The sequence below is a fragment of the Ambystoma mexicanum genome, chromosome 5p, assembly GCF_040938575.1.
Source record: "Ambystoma mexicanum isolate Mex_15411 chromosome 5p, UKY_AmexF1_1, whole genome shotgun sequence".
NCBI classification, from domain to species: Eukaryota; Metazoa; Chordata; class Amphibia; order Caudata; family Ambystomatidae; genus Ambystoma; species Ambystoma mexicanum.
The window spans coordinates 664,808,287-664,825,158 of record NC_090930.1 but is presented as its reverse complement, the minus strand read 5'-3'; the positions used below and the strand labels follow the sequence as shown (position 1 = coordinate 664,825,158).

At 41.6% G+C, this 16,872-nt stretch overlaps 1 long non-coding RNA gene across 1 annotated transcript in view; it reads right to left on the bottom strand.

Moving 5' to 3' along the window:
- Positions 1-6,305: 6,305 nt before the first annotated feature.
- The window catches only part of LOC138481691 (uncharacterized), a 101,667-nt gene continuing 91,100 nt past the window's right edge, over positions 6,306-16,872 (bottom strand). The window contains exons 3-4 of the long non-coding RNA XR_011274335.1: positions 13,564-13,624; positions 6,306-6,568 (exon numbers count right to left, since the gene is read on the bottom strand). This is a non-coding gene — a long non-coding RNA (uncharacterized lncRNA). The remainder of the gene's footprint in view (positions 6,569-13,563; positions 13,625-16,872) is intronic.

Here is a 16,872-nt window from a genome sequence, read left to right as displayed (position 1 = left end):
CCGACAGAGAAATCGGACTAACTACTGGTGTACCAGAAAACCCTACAGAAACATTAGTTTGCCCTGACAGTGGAATGTCTGGAACCCGTGAATGGTCAATGGAACACTTCTGTGCTCCTGTATCTATCAAAAATAGATATTTCCTATTTCCCACTATCATTTCAATGTAGGGACCTTTCTGATTAATGGGAATAGGCGTTGGTTCCAAACCCTGCTTCGGGCAATTCTAGTGAAACAATATATCATCGAAGGGAAGGTCTTCAGAGAGATAAGCAGTAGTATGATCATCAAAAATATTTCTATTATCCATACTCGGTGGCTGATTGTCTTGTGAAAAGGACTGAGAATTCTGAGAAAACTGGCTTCTACCAGGACCCCCTCTCCCAGGGTGGCCTCTGGATCGTCTACCCATGATACCAAATGTGTTATTCGATCTCTGATGGAGGATCGGGCATTGTGCTCGCCAATGACCCTCTTTTCTGCAATAATCACATTGGTTCACATGTACAAGACCCAACGGCGTATTACCTTGTGGAACATACTGTTCCCTAAACTGTGTACTACCACCTCTAGGACCTCTAACAATCTGTTGCAACAACACCTTAGTTTTCAAGTCTCCCTTTTTCTTTTCAATCCTTTCCTTCTCATTATTGACTCGGTTTTCATAATACTGAGCCATATGCAACACTTCAGTCTGAGACTTAGCTTGCCAAGCGCTCTCAGAAGTCATAATTTTCGACTTGATGTCAGGTAACAATCCACGCACAAATTTGTCTACAAATAATCGTTTTCCAGACTCTGTGCTTAAACCTTGTCCACTAAAATCTGAAAATACTTGTTCAAACCGATTAAAGAATTTGGTAGCACGCTCAGATTTTCCTTGGATGCAAGCAGTAAGTTTGTCCCAAACAATCCTTCTCTCAGGAATTAAGTCTTTCAGTTTTGTCACTATTCTATCAGGCAAAGTTAGTATCACCTGTGGTGGTCTCTCACCAGCTTTCCTTTCTCTATCTCGCCCAGCCAAATTATCCCATGTGTCCCCTAACCCTGGTACATCGTCTACTGTCCTAATCTGTTTCCACAAATCAGCAGGTAGGAGCACAGGAAATAATAAATCTATATCACCCAAAGTGAATACTGACGACTGTAAGACAGATTCCATTTCTTTATAAAACCCCGTCGGATTCTTCCTAATATCTAGGATAGATTGTCTAATGGTATAATGGAACGGGGACGTGAACAAACTGTGATACATAATGTGCATCAATGTTCTAGGCGGCTACACCCGTTGCGGCATTAGCCGGGACCTCAACTTTAGGGACAAATGTCGGAGGAACCTCTCTCATAGGCAACTGAGAAATAGGCAACTCCGAACGCTCACTGAGCAACAGAGCTAAATCGAGCGCTAAAGCAGCTGAAGGAGTGTCAGACGAAAAAGCTCTTTTGTAGATATTCAATAATTCTGCAGGACAACAAATCTTTCTTTTTATACATTCATCATGCAGTATTCTACCATAACCTGTATCACTTTCCTCTGTATTTCTGGCGTATACTGACTATACGTGTCATATACTTCTACGGGAGATTTCGACATGTCTGAAATCCATCTAAGTGCATCCCTTGTGAAAATTCGCGTTTCTTCACTCCTCGACTTACAAAGAGGAAGGAACCGTTTCTGTACAAACATAGCGCCCAAACTATCACCATCTATTTCATCATTCCGCAACCTTTACAACTCCCTTCTATTCTCAAAAACCCTCATGACATGCTCATATACTTTCTCTGCAGTATCTCTTCAATATGCTAAAACATTCAGACCCCTCAACCCTTGTGGGATATCTTCATCATTCTGTTTGTTCCACATTGCAGATAAATTAATTCCCAGTACTTAAATAATAAAAGTTTTCTCAGGAAAACCTTCTAGATTAGAGAGAGTAGCAAAAACATCAGATTGCTCACCTTTCTCCATGCACTGTCTAGCCCATGCATTCAGATCTTGCTTTCTTTCTTTAGACACTGTATTACGAGTTACCATGTTCAATTCTGCTCCCTTATCAACTATAAGCAGAGCAGAACTACTTGGAAGAGAAAGAGTAGACAAATCTTGTACAATAGGCAACGAAGGTGCTATCACTGGTGTCAAAGATAAATCTACCGGACCCATGGCAGCAGGCAAAGGTGGAGGTACAGGTGGAGGAGCAACAATAAGAAGCGGAGCAATAACTGGCGGTGGAGGAGCAATAGGATGAACGATACAAGGAGCAGGAATTGCTACGGGAGGAGGAACGACAGCAGGAAGAGGTAAAGCAACAGGAATAGGTACATAAGGAGGTGGTGCAGTGGCGCCAGGCCTTCGTTCATTTAAAAGCTTATCAATCAGTTCATCTGATGCATGAAAATCTTTAGACGGGTATATTTTCTGGATGCCAAGTTGAAAAGACCTATCCATGTTTCTGACTGTTTTTGTTGATCATACAATAACGCTTTCTCAGCGTTCGACATATGTCAGCGCGCATGTTTCTCTCTACTTTTAAGCTGCTGCATAGCTTGTTCTTTCCCATTTTGTAATACATCAAATGCTGCAGGTCTAGCTTTTTTCTTTAACAATATAGATTCTAAATATTCTATGCGAGAAATCTCAAAGCTACCATTGATTGGTCACTGAAGTTCGGAAGCATGTCTAGTTTGTCTGTGCCAAATATCGTTAAACACTATACTACCAATGCCGTACTTACAGTACATAGTACATGCCAGTGACCCCTCCTGTGGTGCTGGATGGACAAATTACAAAGATTGTCTGTCTCTGCGGAATAATGCCCTGAAACAGGCAGATCATTTCTCAGGCATATCAGATTTCTGGTGTTACCTGGCAGTAATTGTACTCGCGAGGACAATGCGCCAAATCAAGTATCAGGATACTTAGGAATGGGGGCACGACTCACCTGATTAAAGGACTAAGGAGGTCCGATTGGATTACTAAGGACAACAAAGGACCCTTGTGGTTGGTGATTTTGGCAAAACTGCCCGTCTCGATATCTGGACCCTCGTCAAGATGCTGTCTCGGACCGCGTGCTCACCGTCCAAGGATCAGGTCGTGCAGTACTGTTGAGGTGTTGCGTCTCATCCAAGAAGGGGCCCCCTTTCTCAACGTCCGATCCCAGTCCGATAGCTGCGTCAACACTTCAACGAGATGGCATCAATCTTTAGGGTCCCTATTCGAGCACCATCTGTAAAAAAAAAGGAAATATCGAGGGTGAGTACCACAAAAGGAAATACACAGATCTTTATTCTGTACAGTTACGAAGAAACACAGATAGCTATCTGGCTCTCAACACCCCGCAATGAGTACCAGCCCATCAAAGAGAGGAGAGAGCGTGCTGGACATTAGAAACATTTGTGCTTTTATACAATTCTGAGCAATATTGTCCAGCCCCTCTACATGTTAATAATTTGTGGTCTAGAGTTTGTGCCTAGTTCACATACACTAATAATATGCAAAGGATTACATAGGTTTGTATTTCCATGAAGACACAATGTCGATGTTCTCAAATCCTGCAGCAAGCACTGTTTGTTGTCTCCTCACAATTGCATTCGGCCTGTGTCCCCGCTCGAAGTTTGCTTTATATTTTCCCAATGTTTATACAAGGATGAGGCTTGTGTGCGCAGACAATACTTAGATGATAGTTCATATGGAGCGCAAGGTCTCTTTACCCAGTCTAAACAGTCAGCTCTTGGACAGCCTAAATATTAACAGAACTCAAAGGTCAGGAGGCTTGGTTGCAAGTTGAAAACACAGTCCACCATTTTAGAACAGAAAATATACGAACAGAAATCAAAATGGCAGATGATTCTAAAATGGCAGCAAAGTCGATCCAAAATCAGAACTTTGCAACACAGCTTTCTTCACAGAGTGCCTAGGCTTAGGCCAATATAAATCAAAAGGAGGCATAATATGATTTCCGTTTAACATTGTTCACCCTAAGGCACGCAGTAGTACAAACCACTGTTTTGTCACATGCATTTTGAACTCTTTTGACTGGGCTAGGCATTTTTTATTTATTTAAGTATGATAGGGTCTTGAAGGACATTTTCTTCTGAGTGGCACTTTTGGTGCCCATTTTTGTGCTGGCCCCATTTTACATTAGAGCCTGGTTTAAGAGGCAATCACTAATATTAAGGGGGTCAGGCAGTCCATCATTTGAGGTTGCACACCGGCACCGGGCTATATGAAGTCCATCTATTTGAATTCAGTGTCCTGAATATTTCTAATAATTGGGAATGTAAAACATAAGGACCCTCTGCACTTTTTTAGTATGTCTGATAATTTGTGAATCAAGCGTAAAGGTTGTCAATATTTGATAGAGCTTTATATTATGTGGTTAGGGCAGAGCTGAAGATGTACAAAGATTTTAATCAGCTATGTGGAGTTACTCGCCCTATGAGCAATGACAAACTCAGAGCTGGTTAGTCTAGGCTCAAACTGATGCTGATCAACAGATGCTGCGTTCAGGAAATGTGCTTTTAGAAAAATTCAATTGTAAGTTGGGTTCAGATTCTCCCCCTAATTTTTCAGAAATGTGACGGAGCCTTAGAAACTTTATATCCCGATAAATTCTATCGGACAGTGATTTATGGTGCATCAATTAAATCAATGAAAAGTTAATTTGCAGTTCTTTGATTCTGCATCTGCAACAAATAAGGCATGTTCAGGCACCAGTTGCATTTGCCATGTAGACCATCATCGGCCGCATAATCTACTGTTTTCATTAATAATAATGGATTTCATCTTAAATGGATCAAAGGTTACCAAAACAGATGATAGGAAAAGCAGTACCTCCTCCAACACTGATGAAATCACCAGGCCCCTTTTAACCCGCCAATAGTTTTATTCAAAATCAGGTCTTGCACTCACCAGTCAGAACATGTGTATTGTTTACACTGGTGTTGGAGCAAATGCCACACACAATTGTCGGGCAACTACATTTAAGTAATTACCATTAGTATTTTAATCTGTTCAATAAATGTGAAAGAGAACAGTTCATTATTTGAAATGAAATAGTTTTTTTAATGAATAATTAATCTGGGATTTAAGGTTGAAACCTAGCAAAAGACAGCAAAGTTATGTAAATATGAAATCTTACACACATCAACGCTATGTAAGCGAGGAACATGTAACTAGTCTGATCTGTATTTTTATAAATAGTGTTGGCGTGATCCTTTAAATGTTAAATTCGATTTAAAAATGTTTGTAGCAATTTATAATGGGAAATTCAGATTCGTCTGTCACTGATAGGTTTGCAATAAACATTATAAAAGACAGAAGCATTAGACCACCAGTCGGCAGTCCTGTGGATGTCATTAAGGCTAGCCCCTGACCTTGGATGCCATAAACGCATTGGCCAACTGAGCCCAAATAGAGTCACATCAACTCCCACCTGGACCATAGCTCACATGACCCAATGAGCTAGTAAGGACGGGATGGTGCAAGAATCAGAACCAGATAGACATCCACAGTTCCCTAATCAAAGTCTTGTACTGCTTTTGACCTCTTAACATACACAATTTAGGAAAGTCTGCTACATTTCGGAAATTGAATGATCAAGGATTCATTGCTACTTCTATGCACAATACAGAAAAGAGACTTCCTCAGAGGTGAAAATCCTGCCTTATAAGTCCACAGATCTGAAGGAAATCAGGCACATGAGCATAACTAATTTAGCTGAAAGTGATTGGAAAGGGTGGTCCAATTTATCCCTCCCTTCCCTCAATAAACCCAGTGCCTGATCTGCATCTCACAGACAAGAATATTTAAGTTAAGTCATACTTTATGTGGCCAAAATGAGGCTCCCATAAACTGTAGCATCTATGTGATTCTCGCTCCAGGTTCCTCTGATAACAGCGGTCGCTAGCCGGAATGACACCAAACCCTTAACTTTACTTCCCTTGCCTTTTGCTCATTGTTATGGGGAAACTAGATAGTCACAAGGACTGTCAGCACTAAGAGACTTTGCTTCTCTTTTTTGGAATTTTTGTATGTTTATAATTGCGCAAATCACCTTACAGTGAAGTGCAATTAGGAGATTTTGTTTCCTTATTACTTTTTAACATTTTGGTAGCAGCAGTGATATGTTTACCATTTATGTCGGATTTTACTCATGCACTTGCGCGTTTACTCAAATGACTACTAAAGGAGACTAGCAACCAAAGATGTTACAACATAAATATGACAGCGAAAAAATGACTGTGATTCCCAACTCTCTAAGCAAGAAACAACATGTCAATTATTTATGTGAAGTATACAATATTTTAATCAATACAATGTTAACAATATTTTCAACATGATTTCAATATTTTATAACAAATTCACACCATCAAAACAATTTGTGTTATTGGTATGACATCATTCAATAGTAATCTTCATAATCTTCTAAATGTGTTTTTTGGAAAAAATATCAAGTTCCATTGTGGTTAACTTGTAAGGCACGCATAGGATTAGATGAATGAAAACGAGTTCTGATGCATTTCTGATGGAGTTTTCCTTTGTCAAGGGTCAATCCTATCCACTTGCCTGTAAAAAACAATATTTTGTTTAAAACAATGTTTCAATCCCACTTTATTTGAAAATACGTGATCATTTATGAACAAACTCGAATTAGACCATAAACTAATCTTCTGTGTTGTGGAATTTGTATTGTTTTTCGAGTATCATAGTTTATTCCATCCTCACTTTCGAGTATGAATATGTTGAGTTGAAATCATGCTCTTTCTCCTTACAAATACTGAATAAATGTAACACATTTTTAGAAGAACTACCTAATTACATCCATAGTTGGAAAACAAAATGTAGTGAAAAATATTTATAAGCCTACCCTAGTCTTGGATATCTTCAGTGTTTTCTTTTCACTGTATATATCCAATCTTGAATACAAACTCACTCTTTTTAAGTTTAGCGATCCAGTAAACATCATTATTAGATTTTCTTTTATTTATGCCTCATGGTAATGTTGACTGTAATGAATTTATTTCCTGTTATATTGACTCATCTTGGTGGCTTCAAGACGGAGCAGTGACTTGTCTCATTTTGTGTCAAAGTGCAGGAAACCTGCTCTCGGTGCTTGTCTCTCTTATATTTGTAGACTAAGCCTGCAAACTTCCAATATCTACTGGAAATGACATTGAACAGCTTGTATACCACCTAGGGCATCACTTGAGTGGGTGTGATGATACTTTGTGTAATTGACTATCCATATTCTAATATCTCCAATGCTTCAAGATTATGATATGATAAGGTAAGGTATTTATAACGCGCCTATACACAAGTGTTTCTAGGCGCCACAAGACAAAGGGAGGGGAGACAAGTAGGGGGAGACAAGACAAACGATCCTACTAGGCCCTGTGAAATTGGGATTGTGCAAGTGTGACAACGAGAAGTGCAGGGGGAATGGAAAGGGGGAAGTGCAGGGGAAAGGACGGGGGAAGTGCGATCAGGGCAGCATGAATCTAAGTAAGTGCTGCCGGGGCAGCCCTGCTCTGGGAAAGTGCAAGGAGGCAGGGGGGCTGTAGAGGTTACAGTTACAGCCCCTAAGTGTGTGGTAGGCCAGGAGGCAGGGCAAGGAAGACTGGTCATGGAAGAGTCTTGTATCGAGTGAGACTCTGAGGGTACAAAGCAACCAGCTGGCTCTGCAGACATGTAGGTTAGCAAGGAAGCAAGAGAGAGAAGGCAGAGATGAAAAGGAAGGTCTTGGGCCACTTCCGGAACTTCAGGTAGTCCGGCTCATGTTTGAGAGGGGCAGTGAGGCCATTCCAGATGGAGGCACCTGCAGAGGAGAGAGATATACCCCCCATTCACTGTTTGGAGAAGCATCTGACCCACAGAGAGTAGAGGTAGCTGAGCAAAAGGCTCTAGAAGGAAGGTAATTAGGCAAAGAAAGTTGGATATAGTGAGGGCCTCGGCCCCAGAAAGCCTTGTGGATGATGCAGAGGGTTTTGAACTTGATCCTTGCCACCACAGGGAGCCACTGGAGAGATTTCAGTGTAGGAGAGATGCAGTCCTTGGGCTTCAGGCCAAGGATACGTCTCGCAGTCCTGTTCTGGATTAGCTGCAGGATGCAAAGAGTATAGTTAGGAAAATTGTGAAAGGCTGTTGCAGTAGTCCAGCCTGGAGACAGTGAGCTTCTGCGGAAAGGTGAGAAAAGGTAAAATACCTCTGAGGAGGTACAGCTGGAAGTGGGCCTTTTTGGCAAGGTCTGTGATGTGAGGAGTGAAGGAGAGAGTGGAGTAAAAGATGACACCACGGTTTTTTGTCTCACCGGACGGCAAGGGTAGAGGACCCATGGAGGGTGGCCAGAGTGAGAGAGGGAAAGCGGGAGCAGGGGTCCCAATGAGATGTATCTCAGTTTTACTGGCATTAAGGCACAGATCGTTGGAGGCACACCAATCCTGAATCGCGTATAGACAATCACAAATTAGCGAGGAAGGAGTGGATGCTGAGGGAAGCCTAAAAGAGAGTGGAGTGTCATCTGCATAACACTGAAAAATAGAAAAGAAGGTGGAGATTAGGTGGGCCAAAGGGGCCAGATAGACATTGAAGAGCCTGGGTGACACCACATGTGGAGAGAGAGGTGGTGGGGAGAAAGGACACAAGTTGGGCCTCGAGGGTCAGTCCAGGATGAAGGAGGTCAGCCACACCAGGGCCTGATACATGATGCGCAGGTTCTCACAGAGTCGATCGATCAGGGTGGCGTGATTGACCTTTTCAAAAGCAGAGGAAAGGTCAAAGAGGATGAGAACAGAGGGAGAGCTGGAATCAAGATTAGAGAGCAGATCTTCAAGGGTGTTCACAAGAGCAGTTTCTCTGCCTCTGGCTATGCTCAAGGTAGACTGATTGTCATGTAGACTACCAACGGATTCAGTGTGTAGAGAAAGCTGGGATATGGCCAGTTTTTCCAGGAGTTTTCCCAGGAACAGAGTGGTAGAAATCGGGCAATAGTTTTCCGGACAGGTAGGATCTGCAGAAGGCTTTTTTAGGAGGGGGTGCACAAGGACGTTCTTGAGGGGAGAGGGGAAAGATCCAGTGGTGAAATAATGATTTCAGAAATTGGCAAAGGCTGGTGCGAGTGTGGAAACATGGTCATTAATAGTTCTGGAGGAGCAGGGGAGCACCTGTTTCAACGACACTTTCATAGATCGCAAATCTCTGGAAACATTGTCAGGTGTTGTCAGAGAGAAGAAGGAGAAAGGAAGAGGAGAGGGAGAGGCGGCCAAAAGGGGCCTGGGAGACGCAGGGGGAGGGAGAGAGGAGGATTAAAGTGAGGATATGATGTCCATAGTTTTAGTGGTGAAGTGAGACACCAAGGCCGTACAGAGGGACTGGGACTGAAAAGGTGAGGGGGAGACTGCAGTAGGTTTGGCCAGCTCCTTGCAGATTTTAAAGATTACAGCTGTGTTGTTTAAGGCCACAGAGATGTGGGCTTGGATATGGACCCTCTTATTGGAGAAGACAGAGTCTGTATTGCCTTTGGAGCAGCTGGCAGGCTAGTTTATCAGAGGATGCACCCGAAGCCCTCCACTACCACTCAGACACTCTGCACTTGCGTTTCAGGGTGGCGAGGTCAGAGCCATATCAAGAGTTGCACTTGGAGGTCGGCTTCAGGCGGATTCTCATGACAGGAGCAAGGATATCCAAGGTGTTGGAGATAGAAAGATGCAGGTTAGAGAGGGCTGTGTCAGGGTGGGAGTAAGCCACAGGAGCAGGAGGAGCAGAGAAAGTTGAGACAAAGGCAGCCACTGACACTTGCTTCATGGGCCAAATGACAGAGAAGGACAATGGCAGTGCTGGGGAGGGCCTTGCCTGGGGGACGAAAAGTTTCAGGTGGGAGGAGAGCAGAAAGTGGTCAGTCCAAGAGAGAGGAGTAGTAAGAGGGTTAGAGAGTGGTATGTCTGAGGAGAGCAGAACATCCAAGTTGTGACCGGCAGAATGTGTTGGACCAGAGGGTAGAATGGAGTGGGAGAGAGAATTGCAAAGGTTCCGGAAGAGCCGGGGGTAGGAATTAGAAGCATCCAGGTGGATGTTGAGGTCTCTGAGGAGGAGAAGTTGAGAGGTAGAGGTAAGGACAGAAGAGGAGATGTCAGCCCATTCTGAGAGGAAGAGGTTGATCTGTGCCAGGTGGCCTGTAGATGGTGGCTACAGTCAGAGAGGGGCCAGGAGAGATGGAGAGCCTGCAGACCAGGAATTCAAAGGAGCAATAGGCCTGCATAGGAATGACGGGAGCAGGAACCCACTCAGGAAAGATCAGGACCACTAAACCTCCAGGTCGATTGGTTCGGGCGCGGAGATGATCTTGTAGCCCTCAGGGAGGAGTGTCAAAACACGTGACAGAGCTGGCCTAGAACCAAGTCTTGGTGAGTGCGAGGACATCCAGGTCAAGGTCTTTGAGGAGGTGGTAGATGTCAGAGGAGTGTTTGATAGCACAGCGAGTGTTGAGAGTAGCGACATGGAGCAAGTTGTCACTTTTGAAAGACTTCTGGGATGGGGTACTGGAGTGAGGTACACCCAACAGAAGTGGCAGAGGGGCCAGAGAGTGGGCAGAGGCAGTAGAGGGAGTTGGCATAGGGGCCATAGAAGTGGCAGAGGGGCCAGAGAGTGGGAAGAGGCAGTAGAGGGAGTTGGCATAGGGGCCATAGAGGGAGGTGCCAGAACGGAATAAGAGGAGGATGGATGTGGCAGAGGTGCCAGAGGGGTGGTAGAAGGAGTAACAGGAGAAGGGAGGAAGTTGATAAGACGTGAGAGTCGCCTATCAAGAAGGAGGAGATTGGGCTCTGGACCATGACGGTACCATTTAGGTGACATAGATGATGGTATTAGAAGATTGGAATTAGGTCAACAGCACCTCCCACCAGGTGCCACCATTAATGGGGGAGGAGGAGAAAGGAGAGAGAACAGAGACAATATGAGGGCTCCACAGGTCTGGAAAGGGAACGACAAAGAGGATGTCGGTGAGAGTTTGTCTTGTTTGGAGACCAGGACATCTTAAACTTTTTTCTTCCAGACTTAGTGAAAGGGATAGAATAGGAAATAGAGTACCAGTTTTAAATGATGTAGGGATTGAGAGCACCATAGAGGGTGTGAGGAGGAAAGAGGGGAGAGTGAGGGAGGAGAAGAAGCACAGCCCAAAACTATGCACTACAGGAAGCACCTGAGGGGGAGAGTTCACACAGAAGGGGGCACACTGGAGGCACAAACAGGTAACACATCACAGGGGAAGGCAGGACCAGCGAGGACAGAGGACAGGGGTGGGGGTGTTACAACGCACTGTGAGAACGCCTAGATTCAGCCCCCCGAAAGAGAAAGAGATCTAGTTTTTAAACAAAGCAGCAATTATATTTGCTCAAGATACATATGAAACTGATTATCAAATGGTTGCTCTGTGTTAGTATTACCTTCTAACAATGTATGCAAGGATATGGGCTGCATTCCCATTATTACCAATCCCACTGTCTATGTGTTGTTCTGCCAAGTGATCCTTGATAACATTAATTTTGATGTTTTGTTCCTTTTAGTTACAGATAATAATCAATGTTAAAGCCGAATGACTCCAAATGTTTTCCCAAAATGTGTAAAAGAAAATAGTTGTAATGTTATAGTGATGGTCTTAGAGCATATCCATAAAGTCAATCTGTGGGCCTCATCACGAGTTGGGCGGTAGCCCTTAAATGCGGTGGTAATTACATTACCACCGCATTTAAGGTCTGGCCGATCATGAGTTGGGTGCTAAATGGGCTGTTTTACCTCCAGCTTTTTGCTCGAGGTGAAAATCTCATTTAGCACCCTGTTTTCAGTGCAATTATTGTCAGCTGTATTAGCGCACAGTATTTGCGCCGAAAATGGTAATGTAATGGTAATGTTTATTTATATAGCGCCTTTACACAAGACAAGTGTTTCAGATCGCTCAAGGAGGGTGGGAACATAGGGAAAGACAACAGTCGAATCAGAGCCCTTGAAATTATGAGACGATAATAGTCTGCACAGGCAGAGTAAGTGCATATGATACAATTACAGTTGAGACACAGCAAATAGGAATGGCGGCGACTCTGCAGTTTAACCAAGTGCAATTAAGGGGTGAAGACAAGGGAGAGCAAACAGATGATCTTCGGGCACTGTGTATTCGGATCGTACAAGTGCACAGATGGGTACAGGAAGGGGGAGGTCCAAAGTGCACCCAGTCAGTGGAGTTTGGGGTAAGTGCAGAGAGAGCAACTCTCTTTTGTCGTTTCTCAAGTGCAGTGAGGATGGTGCGAGAGCAGTGCCCTCAGGCAAGTGAGAGAGACCTGAGACCAAGAGAGTGCCCGGGACCTGTGAGACTCTGAGGGACACCAGGTGGCCAGTCAGCCAGCTGTGAGGAAAAGGAGGGAGAGAGGGAAATAGCAGAAAGGTAGTTTAGCAGGGTAGGGGGAGAGAAAAGGAAGAGGAGAAGAGGCAGGTCTTGAGGAGGTTCCAGAATGTAAGAAGATCAGGCTCAAGACAGAGGGCGGCAGGGAGGCAATTCCAGAGAGAGGCACCTGCTGAAGATAAGTATCTCTCTCCAAATCTCTGCTTGGAGAACTGCCTAACTCACAGAAGGTTGGAGGTAGATGAGCAGAGGGCACAGATCGGACAGGTTACAGGTAGGCATGAGTTGCAGAGGGTGCAAGGCAGAAGCAGGGAGGTTGAGGAAGAGGCTGTTCCTGTATTCCAGCCAAGAGAGAACCAGGGCTCTGGAGACAGTGAGCCGCTGGGGGGAGCTGAGAAAAGGTACAGTACCTCTGGATGCAAGAAGTAATTGGCTTTAATAACAATATTGCCATGTTTGCAATTTATTACATAGTAAAGTGCCTTAATACTCAATATTAAGGACTCTTCTGAACGTAATGCCTTCACCGATTTGTTTCCCAATTCGTTAAAGATATTTCCCAAAATTGGGTCATGTCCAAAAAATGTCCTATTCTTAAGGATACATTTTTTTAATTTTGTTGCTCTGTCTACAAAATATGGTAACATATACCAATTTAGGGGTGTATCCTTTATTTTTCTCTAAGTAATTCATCCATTAAGTAATTCACCCAGTGACATAGAGTCTACTTTTTGTAATGCTGCACTCAATATATCATCTTTATATTCTCTTTCCCGAAATTTTTGTTTAAGCTCATTATTTTTCTTCTTGAATTCATCTGTGTCAGAAATTATATGTTTGTATCTCGTAAACTGACTATAGAGGATTCTCTGATTAATGTTGATGGATGAAAGGTAAAAGCTAGTAGAGTATTATTTCTATCATTTGGTTTAATTGATATTTTTAAATGTATTTCTGAGTCACTCAAGTAAATCTCAGCATCTAAGAAATGAATCCTGTCAGATCTTAATTCAAAGGTAAAACATCAGTTCTGATGGGTTTTATTGTTGTAATCAAAGAATTGTTTAGATTCTGAAAATATCATTGATGAAACATTCATAGAGCTTGATATTTTTTTTTCCTGGGTTTTTCTAAAAAACATTTTTCATTTCTCAACACTAAATCAATGTATTACCATAAGGGGTGCCATGTTCACAACCTTCGAGGTTCCTGGTATCTGGAGGAATAATTAATCACTGAAATGAAAGAAATTGTTATTCATAATTATGTTTTAATCATGTGATTGCAAAGATGTTGTTTGCTTAAATGTTATCTGATTGCAATAGTAAACACTCCATAGCTTAAATCTCATCGAAGTGTGGGATAGAAGTAAATAAACATCCATTTAGAACACTTTAATATTGTACATTGTTCAACAATTATAAAACATTTCCTGAGTCTTTGACAAATGTAACACTTCTTTTTTATCAAGGATTGTACATTAGCATCCACATATTTGGACAATGGTTCCAAAAAACTGTCCACAGCTCCAATTATCAGACGGACTGGTGGTTTATTCAAATGTGCATGAAACTTTGGAAATTTGTAAAATACAAGAAATATTGAATACTCTTTTGTCAAAGATGTTTTTGTTTTTTGTGATATCTATTATCTCTCTAATGCAATAGCTAAAGTTTCTTTGATCATTTGCCTGACTTTTTCAGTGGAATCAAAGTCAATCTTCATAGATAGTTTGCCTCACCATTCAAATGGCTCCAGGTTTACTTTAAGTAAGTAATCTCTCATGTTTATGATTACAAGAGCTCCCCCTTTATCTGCTGGTTCGATCACAATATCATGATTCGTCATTAAGGAATCAATTCCCTTCTGTTCTGATATATTCAAATATTGTCTAGCTCTTTTCTATTTTATTTATTTATTGTGGTTTACAGTACAAAAATATACTTTTAACACACAATATTAACATAATACAGTATTTCATCATCATTAGAATCATCATTTTAAAAGAGAATAAAAGCGCATCAAAACATCGTTCAATCTATCTTGCTAAAATCACTCTAGAAATCCACCGCCCAAGCCTTTATAAAATATACATGGACAAGCTCAACTCATTACAGTTTAAAATCCTTCTCCAAAGATCTTCTTCTCTAGGCATAAAATTCAGAGATAACGTTTCATAATGCAGGGACCACAGGACGATACAGTCTCTGGTCCCATGGAATGTTATTTCGCCAGCCCAGAAGTTCTTGTGTTAACACTAAATTCAACCTAAATCTCAGCATTTGGGACCTAAAGTGCTGTGAGGGATGCTTTTTCAAGTATGGGACAGACGTGTTGAAATTTTTAATTGTCTAGTCGAAATGATTGCCAAAACATTTGTGTTGGACTTAATTTGCACCACACATGTCTAAACAATTTTGTCTTAGCCAATTTTGGTGTGGATCTCAATGCATCTAGGGATATGCCTATTTCATCCACTATTTTTGTACAACCAGAGGCCCAATTTACCAATACCTTACAGCCGCCTTCGCTCCATACTCGATTCAGTCCCTCGTAAATTGAAGCAGCCGGTGGGAACAACATACTTGAGAAAAGCTGTAGCTTCCCCAATCAATCATAGTTTGAATTGGCAGTTGTCCTAGTACATAAAGGATACCCACTTACGGAACTGACTGGGGTAGATGAAGTAGCTCTCACCAGATCAAACTCTCTAATTGTCTACTTCTAGTTTGAGCTCTGTATATCAATTTCGGGATCATTTGCTTTTTATACAGTTTTAGAACCGGGAGAACTGAAAAATCCAGCTCTTTTTGGAAAACGTATACCTCTCACGTCCTTAAACGTGCCTCTTTGAAACCACATTTATGTAGTCTGGATTAAAATTACCTTTTGGGGTTAATTCTTTATACTGAAGCTCTTCCATCGAAATATATGTTCCTGATGTACCGTGGTGAAAAACACTTTCAATTAAATTTTGCGAAACAGTTTATAAAAAGCTATCTCTTCTTTAAATAGATTACTGTTATACATTGGTATGTTTGTTAACCCTTTTTTAAGTAAACCTTTTTTGTTTTTTTGCAAGTTGTAAATCTGAGAGATTAATGACTAGATTTTCCTTGGATCCTGCTGGGGTTTTCTTATATGATTTCTTCACGTGCCTTCCCTAGTTTTTTGTTTAATCTAAAAACGTATCTTGTTGAGTACTACTAGGTGTTCTTGAATGCTACCTCTGAATGTGTTTCCCTCCTAATTTAAATGTCTTGTTCCTCCTCTCTTTGTATTTCCTCAAATCAAATTCACAACTAGAAACATCAGATGATGAACTAGGTGATTATTTTGTCGGTAGCCATTCCTGCCTCAATTGTGTCTGGTTCCATCTTCTGTTATTTTGATAGTACTCCTGCCAGGAATATACAATGCCCAATTTAAAATCATTTTTGTCTCGTCTAACTATTCTTATTTATTTAGTTTCCAATTCTTCTTCATAGTTCTCTAATGTTTGATTATTTTTTTCTAAAGTAGTATCTAATTCCTGCTTACTCAAACAAGTCAGCAGTTTATTTTTTAGGACAGTGATTTCAACATCCACCTGATGTAAAGAATTGGTTAATTCTTCAATTGTTATTATAATAAGATTTATTGGGCATTTATTTAAGATGGGTCTCCAGCATTTCACTAGGGTGTGTCAATCCTTGCATAAAGTCAGTTGTAGTTGTAGTCTTAAACCCCTAAGGATTCTTTGTGCCTTATGAGTGTTTCCCTGTGTGGACTCTCTGAAGCACAATATAAGTCTCAAACCTTTCCTTAGACTAAGCCTTGAATGTTCTTTCACACTACCTTGATCGGGTTTCGGCTAACCTCACAGTTCTTCCCTGTTCACCATAACTAAGGTGACCTCCTAATGTAATCCTCCCAGGGATGACTTTAGAGATCCATTTTAACAGGTGTTCATTAGCATGCATTTGAAATTTGAAAATTAGCACTAGAGCTCCTAAAATTATTTGTAGCCTCCTTCATGGTAAGGAATCCTGCCAATTGGCTGCCAATATTTGTTTCATTTTTTTCTAAGTGTCCTCCCAATCTCATTAGATATACGGACTGATTCACAAAGAAGTTATCAGCAGTGATTATGGGTTCCTTCTGGCCAGAGTCTACTTGATTTGCAAAGACGTTACCAGTAGTAACTCTGACTTACATCGTTTTACACTTTTCTTTCCAAGAGTAAGTCAGAGCTATTGGTTTTAATTTCTTTGGAAATTAAATAATTTCTGTCTCTTTTTCTGTACACTTTATTCTAGGTTTAATAGGACCTAGATATCGTTTTTTTTAAAAAAAAAAAGAATGACATCTGACAGTTCTATGTGCATCTGCCCACTGCGGTAGGGGCTGGCAAATTATTTTTGAAATTCTGAGAAACACCTAATTGAAATTTAGCTTGCACATTTTGTATGTTTCTGTGAATATTAAACAAATCAATAATAAA